Below are 13,235 nucleotides of genomic sequence, written 5' to 3'. Positions count from 1 at the left end.
AAATGAGAAGTTTAAAGTTTTTTTTGTTTTTCTAAATAAAGATTATGATATTTTTCTGAAATAGATTAAAAAGAAAAGTAAGTTACTGGACGAAGGGAGCCCGATTAATAATCTAGAAAAAATGAAAAAGTAACATGTTATGACATGTTAAATTACACTAATACTTTAAAAACCTTTACATTATCAATATATATAACTTAAATCCGTGAAAAAATTGGTTCTTTTTCCTAATATTTTTCTCTTACCGGGTCGTGTTTAAAGGTGGATTCAAGATTAAAGTTTACGTTACTGTATTTTCATGAATCCATAAATTATGTTCTGGATCTGTCACTGATCAGATCAGATTCAAGTTTTATACATTAATAATATAAACATATTTTTTAATTATTAGTGAAAGTTAACTAATTATATAGCATGTTATTGTTGTGATCAAATTACCATATAGGTCCTGATACTATAAAGTACTCTATCCGTCATAGTTCGAATTTCTAGAATCAAACTTCATAATTTTGATTATGAAATCGGACATATAGAATCTTAAGTTTTCAAAAATAGAATTTACATATTTGTAAACTAAATAAAAGGTACTATAAATCATAATAATTAATAATAAAAAATACTTAAAAGGCACATGGAAAAAGTGCAATCAAAATAAAATTTGTTTGACACTCGAATAAAAACGGAGAAAATATATACTCAGTTTGTGCATATAACTTAAATAAATTGATGTTTATGACCACCCATTTTGTCAAATGGGGTTTGAATTCGCTTTCTCTTTCTCTCTCTTTCACTTTCCTTTTTGCTGGTCTCAAAGCAATGGTTGCTTTTCTCTCTGAAACTACTTTGTCTGCATGTGTTTGGAACAACATGGATTCCTCTCATCTTTCCTAATTTATTTTTCTCTTCTTTCTTTAAATAAACAAAAAAATTTAAAAAGAAAAAAAAGTAAAAGGAAAAAAGAACATTACCCATAATTATTTAACTTCTGTTTTATTCTGCCCCTACTCCTATCACTTCATTCTTTATCTTCTGTTCTCTTTTGTATTTTATCAGTTTTACAACTAATCCAACCAGTTATCAGTATAGTTTTATATATACCCTATTACCATTAATATAATAAGTTTAAATTATATAGGCTTAATGCATATGCAGCCTCTTAAACTTGTTTTTTTTTTTTTCATTTTGGCACCTCAACTAAGTGTTGTTCCTATTGAACTCCTGAACTCGTCCTCAAGTGTGTCTATCAAACCCTCTAAATTTGATTTTTATTAGAAGCAAAAAATAAATTGTGGTAATGAAGGTAAAGTAATATTGTAGACGCGGGGTAAGCTATTCTTTAGGTCATGGATATGTCGATTTCTGCTGGTTCTGCTCTTTCACTGTCAGCTTAATTAAGAGCTTACTCTTTTTCCCCTCTCAATTGCTGCTAATCTTAGCTAAAAAAATGACATAATTAAATTAGAATATATATTAGCATGTTGCTACATTGAAGATAGAATACTATGTAAGTCAAATTGTGTTTGATAGACACACTTGAGGACGTGTTCAGGGGTTCAATAGGAACAGCACATAATTGAAAAAAGGGATAAGTTCAGGGGGCTGCATATGCATTAAGCCAATTATATATGTTGTCAGTTTAACATGCCATCAGATCATCTTTCAGGAGTTAACCTGAGTTATTTCAATATTCTTGTAAATTATATCTTTAGGATGACCTCACAGAGTAAAATTCTTTACGCTGGTGCAGCAGCAGATCTAGGATGATCTACGAGTTCATGTATATTTAGTAGCTTTTGTTCAGATCCCTTATACGTATTAAAAGATTTACTAAATATCTATAAATATTTAATTGTGATATTTAATTATTATTGTATATTAATTTGAGAAAATTGTAAAAACGCATAAACTTTAAATCCTTGATCTGTCTCTACATTGACAGGTATATAGCTTAAATTTTTATATAAAAACTTTAAAATGTACTTCTATTTTAGGAAAGGGAGAGGAGGGGTTGGCTAGTAGTAGACAACAATTTAGCAAGATATAGAATGTAGTCTAATTTACTTTAATATTTTAATTAACATAAGTTTTTGTTGTTATTATTCAGGAATTAGGTTAAATTAGCTAGCAAGAGGTCAGATTGCCAAGAAAGTGCATGGCAAGTGAGGAAGGAAGTTTGCAATCATACTCTTAACCTTATTTGAAATTTTTCTTTGAATGGTCAATATCTTATGAGAATCTTTTGCTGGCTATGCAAGTTCACCAATAAAACTCTAGAGTTGACATCAATAAAACAAGCTAGTCAGGTTTATATGTGTGTGAACAGTTTTTGTCTACATTATGTTAGACCTTTGTGTATGTGTTAAAGATATTAGCCTTTTTACCAAGGATTTATACATACTATATCAGTATAGTTTAACATGTGAAAGGGAAGAAGGTATCAAATCACTCCTAAAAGATTTTTGTTAAATTGCTGAAAGGGATTTTTTAGATTAGTTACCATTTTTACCAAATTAGTGATTAATGTTTTTTTTTAATTAAAGATTTACATGTAGTTAACTTATATATAAGCGAACATATTTTAGTATAAATATCTTTTATACCATCAATATATATAAAACTTGAACTCTTTTATCAGACCCTTCAATATCTATTTCCTCCTCTCCCCTCCTACAATGGCAGAGCTACGTTTGGCGAAGGAGGACAATTGGATCCTCTTTGCCGGAATATTCTACTGCATATATAGGTAAAAGAAAGTTATGTATATAAAGATATTTTTTTGTATAATATATTTAAAATCTTCTTATTAAAATTTATGGCTTCTTGAATAGATTTTTTTTTTCATCCTACCAAACTATATAGGAAAAAATAAAAGAGAGCCTTAGAATTTCATTCCAATGCTCTCATATTTGCATCATGGACTTTACTATCAAAGAAGAATTCATGATTTGAAGCTTATATATTTTTTGCTATTCTTCGCTTGTCATCAAGTTCTCCTAATTAACTAATTTATGTTACTGAATGCGTAGCTTATTCTATGTATTTGTAAAATTTGAATTAAATCTTATAGGCTGTGCTGAATCCGTACAATAAAATGTGTATATGCCCCCTGCTTACCATGTTTTGACTGAAGTGGAGATTGGAATAAATGGTGGAAACTAGGCAATTGATAATTGATTTTGGCCATGTGTAAGCTTTGAAAAGGACAGCATGATTGTGTTTTGTATGTGTATGCGAGAGAGAGACACATTACATATAGATAGGAAAGCTAGCTATAGCTAGAGTCATAGTCAAATTAGGGCTAGCTAGGACATTATCATGCTTCATGTGCCTAAGAAATGAACCTATGAATGAAGATAAATTGCGAAAAGGAAGTAACTGTGTTCTTGTCCAAATCTTTACCTAATTTGTCTTAGGTTCCATTTGTATGTAAGTATATAGTCTGAAATTCATGATGATGTATTATTCTCATCTCTCACACACAATTCATGTTACTTTTATTTCTATGTATATTATTACATGAGTTCCAAATATCATATTCATATCTAAGTATTTAAATCTCTAAATTTAAATATTCTCTTACACAATTATTGTAGTTATATGTTGCAAAATCACTAGATTGGTCATTTTCCGATGAACGTTCTTGTTGAAAGTCGAAAATAAGGGATTTTAAGTGAAGAGTTCGTCGAAACAGTTGCGGAAAAAAAAATTCAATGAATTTTTGACAAAAAATCATTGAAAATCATGATTTTTCTTGTAGTGAACTTAGTAGAGATTTTAGATTGTTCCTTATGTCAACTATATATATACAGCAGAATTGAAGTGTCCAAATAATGAATAGCTAAAATTTTCCAAGGATTTAAGGTCAACAAATCAACATGGAATCTAAAAATTGGAAGTCCAATTTATACTTGTGATATAGTTGTAAAATGAGTCCGTAGCATAGCGTGTGTTATAAATTAAATGTCTTATATAAAATTCTCACTACAGAGGTGCGGATTGACGTGTTCAACAAGGTGCATTGCTTTGAACTCGAATTATGTGTGCATATGAACAAAAACATTTTATACAATCGACTACAAATATTCTGAACTCGATGACTTTAAATTCTGTGTTGGCCTCTGATCCTCAATAACCAATGACTAGTGTGTGCAAATCAAGAGTAAAGCATAAATTAGATCAAGAAAATAAAGGTTAGATTAATAAATTAAACAAACAATAAATGAGATGGAAGTTATACTACCAATCAACTGATCTGTAATCACTGAGAATTTGAGGGTTGTGGTGGGATGAATAAGATTTTTCTACCTTTAATTAGAAGTTTCGGGTTTGAGTCTTGAGAATGGAAAAAATCCTGATAGCGAGCAGTTTCCATTAATGGATCTTACACAATGCGAATTCAGAATATTCACAACCCTAACGGAGATACCAAACATCGAGTGGAAAACTTAAATAAAACTGATGTGATGCTAAGAATACAAAATTTCAAAATATATACCGCTTTGATGACTTTATATCCTGAAGGTTACATTTAGCATAGAATTATTATAATTAATGTATAAAGATCACATAAAGTGTAGATTTTCTTGCAGAGTAAAGGGATTTTGGAGGGCCAAAAGAAAATGATAAGATATCATAATGATGTAACTGGCTTTATTTTAAAAAAATAAAATCTATTTTTGAGAACATGAAAGCTACTTCTATGCCTCACATCAGCAAATTGACATAAAGATACACTTTTATAAAGTTACAATTATATCTTATGTGTAGAAAAAGATGATCACATTTAAATTTATCCAAGACATAATGATGAAAATTATAAATTCTCATTATAGTGATGAAAAGTTCTTTTGAAATCTTTTTGACTAAGAATTTGCTTTCGGTTTCCCTATTCCTAATTTTATTTTCTCTTATTCTTTTCTATTTTTAACTTATCTCATTATTCAATTGGGTGATTAGTTTTTTTAAAAACGCCCTGTTTCTTTTTTAAAAATTATACACGTCTCTTTGCATAAAAGGACAAAAGAATTGTGGTGACATGGTTGTGATTCTTTCACCCTTAACTAGAGGTAGTAGGCTCGAGCTCTGATATGAAAAATTCCCGATAGGCAACACTTTCCCCTTTATTGAGATTTAAATTGTGTGAATCTGAATTAGACAATACAGATACCAATTACCGGTGAGAAACAAAAAAAAATGATACTTTAAGTATTACAAAGTTAAGTTAATATTTGAAGGCTATAATTTGTCATAGTGCAACATAGAGTAGTTTCGTTAACATTTTGCCAAAATTCAGAGAATAAGAAAGTCGCTATATCTCACTACTTATCATATGCTCTTTGTTTGAAGTTCATAATTTTTCATAATGCAGCACTAGGCAGAGTAATTATTTCAATATTTTTAGAAGCTAAAAATATTCTTCAGAAAATGACAGAAATCGAATAGAAAAGGAGTTAGGAGCTTTATTTTGAGAGGGATATTTTGAAGAGAAACAATCAAGAACAATAGGGAGATATACATATATATATATAATGGATCAAACTAAATGTGCTTATAAGTGTTTTTCATCACTTTTACATGTGTCAAAGAAATATTGTGACATTTCCGTTCTTACGTCCTCATCACTTTTGACTGATCTAGGTGATAAGAATTGATTGTGCTTACCAAACGTTAAATAAGTCAAAAAGTAATTGTAAACTAATTTGATCAACATATAATTATCCAAATAAGCAAGCCAAAGTGAGTAATATTGTCTTGTGTCTGCTCATTTCTTTTTTTGGTGTTTTATTCACTATCGCGATATACATTTTAAGACCCATTAGTTTGTATTAAATCTCATTTTGAAATTTAAAGTGATTCTATCAAATACGATTTTATTTTAAAGATTTAAACTTGAGATTTTTAATTAATGATGAAGAACACGTATCACGTTACTGTAATCTTTGATGTTAATCAACTTCACCCATCTCACAATGATGACAGTCAAACATTAATTATTTATCTGTAATCTTTGACGTTAATCAACTTCACCCATCTCATAATTATGACAGTCAAACATTAATTGTTTATGGAGCCCATTGTTAAATTAAGGCTTTGTTGTTCCTACATATATAGAAGGCCAAAAGACTAACACGTGTCTATGAAAAGAACATAACATAAAGTCAAAGTAAGTAGGTATGACAAGAAAGAGAGAAAACTATAATTCCAAAAACCTTGCATGCTCTAATAATTATTACTAGTATCACTTCAAAATTTAAAGTGACAAGCTATAACACATAGTAACATGATTCACCATAAAACATTGTAGTTAGAGTAGTAAATATTCATTTATCTTAATCAGAAATTTTACGTTCGAATCATATATATTAAATTATCTCTGATAAAAAAGTTTTACATTTGAAAAAGAGACTCTTCGGCACAAATTCAAATTATTAGTCGAGCCCCAAAAATGTATACCAAATATCGAGAAAATTCAAAAATTATATGATTAAAAAGAAAGTGAAAATGAATCTAATGATGTGATTAACATATGAAGGACATGAGAGACACATAGGTTAACAACGTTATTCCCACCCAAGGACAAGTATAATTTTGCCTTTGTCAATTGAAGTACTTTTGATGGTGAGTTGACACAATTATTGTTTAGTTGAATTGAGGACAATATTATCTTGAAGTTCTGTCACGACCCGACTAGGGGCGATGACGGGTCCGGGGCTAACCATTGAGCACCACTCATTCTAGCCCTCATCATACTCATTATACGTTTTTTCATTATTCTTGTGCTCATAATCATAGGAAAATCATTTTTCATTTGAAACATGCTTACCTTTATATACATAAGCCCTTCGGCTATCAAAATAATATATAAATACAATAAGGACATCGTGAGATCATACTACCCACACATACACATCTACGAGCCTCTACTGGAGCACTAGACATATGTACGGGACAGGATCCCGTCGTGCCCAAATATGTACACAAAATAATAAATCGAATAGCACCTCCGGAATAATGGAGTGCTCCTATAAATCTGTTGATAGCTCCTATGGATCTGCACCGTCTCCCTGTCTACCTGTGGGCATGAACACAGTGTCCAAGAAGAAAGGACGTCAGTACGAACATTGTACTGAGTATGTAAGGCATCAACAATAATAATACATCAATGAAATAAGGAGGCATCAAATGAGGAGCAACCTGTAACTGACTATCAATTATAAAAGAAATAATGCATGCTGGCTTACTCCATAATCATCATCATATCATGTATGCATATATGTATAAGCTGCCCGACCATATAGGTACGGTGTGATAATCATTAGCCCACGTCCAGTCCTCCCGCGTCCGGGGTACTATCTCATGTTGCCCTTTAGTGGTGTCTGCCCATGCCATCTAGACATGGTGTATACGCTGCCTGCCTTAGCGGTGTCTGCCCGGCCATGTAGGCGCGGTGTAATATCATCATCATGTACTCGTCATAGACTTATCATAATCTTATCATACTATTATCATAATGCTTGCCTAGCAACTCAAAAACAACTATACTTTATCGGGGTGACATAAGATCGTGAACCCCCGATTCCGTTATGGAGCATTTATAAGCATTCTGCCTCACCTTGAAGGAATTAGCATATAAGGTGAGTGTATACAAGGAACAACATCAATGGATCGTAGTTAACATCATTAGCTTTGTAGAAACATCATATTCGTGAACTCTAGAATCTTTGGATTTAAGCTCATCATCATCATATTCATAATATCTCTTATTTTTAACTCATATGGCTATTCATGAACGTAGACTCTTAGTTTTACGGAATGTAGGAAATTCATGGAGAAGGAGGGAAGGTCATGTCTTAAGATTCATGCCTTAGAAAGAAGGGACTAGCCTCACATACCTTTTCTTTTAGCTATTCTACCGCTTGATCGTTCTCCTTCAATGCTCACGTCTTTACCTTCAAGGGAGTTCGTATTAACATTAGCTAAACGATTATAAGAACGTGCTTACTAAAGCTAGAGAAAATTAGGCAGCATTTCCTTTGTTTATACAACTTTCCTCAATTTTCATATCATCTCCCAAACATCCATAACAACATTCACAATATTATAAACAACAATCATCATTCATCTATATTATCCACATTTCACAATTTCACTTCAATTCCTCCATAATCATAGTCATAGTTCACTATTGTGTTTTTTTTTTTTCACATATAATGCTTACCCCATATTCTAAATGTCTTTTTTAGCATACTTACAATCACAACATGTTATATTCCGCATTTTGCACAATCGGATATTTTGAGGTAATTGCAACAATGTTAAGGACAAGGCTATAGTTTGACCTTGTTTAATACATAAACTGTTTATGGAAAATTTTGATGTGGAAATATTAAGAATGGTCCGGGGTAGAAAGGAAAATACGCAAGATGACTCATGGAAATATGGATGGAAGGCTAAGGGCAAATTCGAAATTTTGGAAAATTATTTTTCATGAATTGCAAGACCAAAAAAAAAAAGAGTGGGCTTGAATGAATTGGCCAAGTGGGCCGTCCAAGCTAGATGGGCTAAAGCCCACATGGATGCTTAATGGGAATAAATAAAAGAAGACCCATGGATTTTATTAGTCATCCTCTTATTTCAAGAAACTTGAAGAAGTTTCAAGAAAAAGGGAGAAGGGCCATGTGTCCATAATTTTACTTGAGGGACTAAAGTATAAATATGAATAAATGGTGGGAAAAAAATAGGATAAATAAGACATAAGCTTCTTCATCTTTTAGAAAGATGAAGAAGCTTGGAGAAGGAGAAAATACCAAAGGCCATTCGGCCATACTTGGAAAAAGAAGAACCTTGAGAAAAATTTGTTCAAAAATTATCTTCCTACTAATTGGAAGGTCCCTAGCAAAGTGGAGAACTTATTGGAGCAAGAAAAACACTTATTCTTGCAATTTACAATTCTAGCCAAGAAGGAAGTTGAAGGATAAAATGTAAGATTTAATCCTCTTTTCATGTGTTATAGATGATTTGTGAAGTGTTGTAGTATGTAAAAATGGGTAAAGTTCATGAAAAATGGATATAGTATGTGGCCGAATGGAAGTGGTGTGGTGTAGATGTGACGAATTGATTTTATTTAGTAATTTGATTGTTGCGTTGTGAATTCCATGATGTAAAATGAATGAAAACCATGAAACCTTGCATGTTGGTGTTGAGCCGTGTGGGGTGTGTTGACACCCAATTTTGTCCCTCCTTTATTTCATTTTTTTTTATTCACTCGGGCGTCTAAATTCATTGACGAGCTAAACACTTTATTTTTTTACAATATTTTATTGCTACTACTATTAATATCGCTACTTTTATTTTTAACATTACAAGTATTACTTTACTACAAATTTTAGATGATTCGTCATCATTTCATTTTTTTTGGATTTGGAATCGTTAAATTAATTACAAGACAACACTTTACAAAGTATTTATTTCTTCTACATATTAATTATTTATTGTCTTTACATAATATATATTATACCAGTTATTAAATTAGAAGCCCAAAAATAATTAAAATAGCGGAGGAAGGACCAACAATTTTCAGCCAAATTAATGGCCCAAAATACCAATACAATATCATTCCCCCACTCAAATAAACAACCCATATTTTAATACCCAACCCACATTTATGTCAACCCATATTTGAATTAATAGACCGGCCCAAACGAATTATTGACCAGCCCATTACCTGACCCGGTCCAGCCCATCCTTTTCTCCTTTACCCTAATCCCTCTTCTCCTCTTTCTCCTTCTCACCCTCCTCCTTCGTCCTCTCTCTCTCTCTCTCACCCTAACTCCTTCTTTCTCCCATCGCCGCCGCACTTCCACCTTTCCCTTCCACTGTCGCTTCGCCTCCCTCGCCTTCCTCTCATCGCCACCTCCCACTTCCGTCGCACTCCTCTTCTCCTCTCCTCTTCTCCTCTTTTCCCCCACCTGCTCTGACTTCATCCACTCCTCCATGTTTCCTTTCTGACCACCCACGTTCTCTCCACTCTCCTCTCTCCCATACTCCTTTTGCACGCGTCTGACACATCCCCTTTCCTCTCTTGCCATCCCTGCACCTCCACTCACAGTTGTCCCCCATGCGTCTGTCGCCTTTGTTTCCCCACGCCGATCATCTCTCCCACGCTCCTCTCTTTTCTTAAACCAAACGAAGCCCTATAAATTCGGGGTGAATTGTTCTGTTAAAGGGGGGACAGATAGAAAAACGAAGGATCTAGAACCAAAAATTCCCTACAAAACCCAAGTTTAATCATCAAATATAGGAGATTCCAAGAAAGCAGCCAACGATTACTCTATCTGTTTGGTTGAAAACTTTAGTTTCCTTAATCGATTTTGAGGTTCGCTCCTGTTCGAGTCTATTCATAACGAGAGTGTAGATTCGACGACTTCGACGCCTCACTTCACTGCACCACAAACAGGTAAACTTCGATATAATTGTCACTCGTGATCTGTAATTTCTGTGTGTTTAGGATTTTAGTTTACTCTGCTGTCTGTTCAGTGGTTATGTTAATTTTGCTGTCGTCATGTTGTTTGTTTGATGTTTGGAGCTGTTAGGATAGAACATTAGTTGCTAAATGAACTTGGAAGATGTATGCTGTAATTTGGTTGCTAGACCGAATTTCCAGGATTCAGAATCTATTTTAAGTTGAATATACATAGGATATACAATGGGTTAACAAGATAAGAAGAAAATATACATTCGATATACAACAGATATACACACCCTGATATGTATATTTTAGGCATATTGCATATATGTTTAAAACAGTTCTGAACTATCCCTTTTTACTCTATTTGTTCTAAGTAGTGTGCCCGCGACGAGTGTAATCTGCTTAGATTTAAATGCGGTAAAGTGATTATACAACATACCGATGTTGGTTGCTGAATTCTGTTTGGTCCTGTTATTTTTCATCATTTTTTAGTTGGTGGTTGTATTTGAGTAGCATACAAACTATGAACCATTTAGATTCCTCCTTTCCCTCGTTTTTTTTATTTTGATGATTGCCCTCGATTAGACCACTATGAAATGTGCCTATTTGTTGTAATTTAAGTATTTGAATTGATTAAGGCTTTTCATGCTCATTAAATAAATTTGAAACTCTGTATGGCCTGCTTAATAAGATATGAATCTTAAGTCGTCTGATTCATTGGTTAGTTCTACAATAAGGATGCCAGAAAATGTGTTTAAGTTCAATATATGCACTGTTTAACCAGCTGAGGAGTAGGCAGTTTCAATTTCTTGTTATGTGCACATTACAGCCTGAACCTAACCTATAGACTAGTTAGTGTCTTTAGAAGTATTTAGTGTTTTAGCTCCACATCTGCAGCTTACTACTATGTCCAAAAAGAGATGTCACAGTCCTATCTTGTTCGATCGAATGCTGGCTGTTTTATGCTTGAAATTGTTCAAGACTGTTGGTTAAAATATTGTCTGTCGCTCCCTCTTCAAAGTAATTGAGCTATAGTGTTGGATGATAACTTGTTTGTTTAGCTTACTGTAGTTTATTTAAGGGATCAAGGCAGTATTCATTTGAACTTATAATATTATAGGACAAAACCTTATAAAAACCCCTGCTTCTCTGTTCTAGGAGCTGTCTTTGGCAGGGCGCATGAGCATTCTCTCACCGTTTCATATTTTGTTCGAATTATAATTCTGGTTGGTCTGTTGATAGTCTAGTAACAGATTAGCATGACTGAGTTTCTTTTTTTTTTTTTGTAAACCCAGAAGGCTGTGTTCTACTTGATAGTCTGATGTCTCTATACCCCACTGTTTCCCCTTTGTTATTTGTAAGGTTTTATAGGAGGTTGGTTCAGGATTGAGATGAGAATCCTATTTGATGTATAGATCTTTGTTCGCTTAAACTACTTGTTCAATCCTCTTAGCATTTGAAACCTGTAAAAATTAGTATTTGTTTCCTGTTGAATGACCCTATCTGACTTCCTCCCTGTTTGGTTAGGACTGCTCTGTTGAGCTTAGATTTATGCTTTAAGAACCTATTGTATCCAGATATATGGCAGTTCTTGTATGCTATTGCATTAGTTGATTTATACATGGTTAGCTTGGGGCAAATGTTTCAAGTAAATGGGTAACAAGTCCACTAAAAGGCTTCTCTGTTTTCTGCTTGAACTTATATTGTCATCATGTTAGAGGGCCACCGTGCGCTTATTTAGTCTAAAGGATATGAATTGAGTTTGCCCTCGCTAGTTTCGTTTCCAGTTTCCTACCGCCTGAATATCATTCATCTCGCATATTACCTTTTATTTAGGGTCTAGTATGCCCACTGTTTGGATTGAATAAACAACGTTTGCCCTTTGTTCGAACCTGTGCACACTAAATGTTGATTTTTTTAGAGAGTTGATTGCTGCCCTATTCTTCCTTTTATTTGCTTATGTGGTTGTCCATTGCAAGTGTATTGTGGGACGTTCTATATTGTATAGGACCCTTATATCTCAATTAATATTTTGATAGGAAGGCGGGGTTAAAACTCTCCAATATTTGCCTTCTACACATCCTTATGAATGTGTATGTATGAGATACACATTGATTATACAAAGCATACACATAACCTTCGATCTTTCTGCATATATATTTTACACATTATTCATTGATCGTATAATAACTCCTTTCTTTTCGTTTTGTGCATGACCGATCGCATACGAGTCCGAGAGATTCGTTCTTCCTCCACATTCGGTTTGGGCTAAGGTCCAACGTGAACTATTCTTCTCCGAAGCCCAACAGAGGCCTAGATCCAGAAAAAGAGATTGTTGGGCCGAAGCCCAACAGCTACGCCCACAGCAGCCTCAAAAAATGGGCTGGACCCATTTACTCTTTTACTCTCTTCCTTATTTTTTGTGTATTTTTATTTGCTTTTGTATAACTAACATTTACGCTTGTTAATTAAGAAAAGCCTTAGTAACATTAAAAGTTTTAGTTTAGTAATGGGTAGTTAACTCCATAAATTATATTCACTTCTATTTTTAAAAACTATTTATAGTATCTATAACACTTATTTGAGTAATTGATTTTCAAAAAAGCATGACTACATCTTTTGGCTAACGGAATAATAATTTATACTTACTATCTTGGAAGTTTAAAACGTCACGAATTTTACATAACATTAGCTCATCCTAAATAAAAGGCAAACTAATTTAACGGATAACTCTTTTACTTTAGTTCATTTCAAACACTTGAAATAT

Source organism: Lycium barbarum, chromosome 5 (genome assembly GCF_019175385.1).
Source record: "Lycium barbarum isolate Lr01 chromosome 5, ASM1917538v2, whole genome shotgun sequence".
Classification (NCBI taxonomy): domain Eukaryota; kingdom Viridiplantae; phylum Streptophyta; class Magnoliopsida; order Solanales; family Solanaceae; genus Lycium; species Lycium barbarum.
This window is presented reverse-complemented; position numbering follows the sequence as displayed.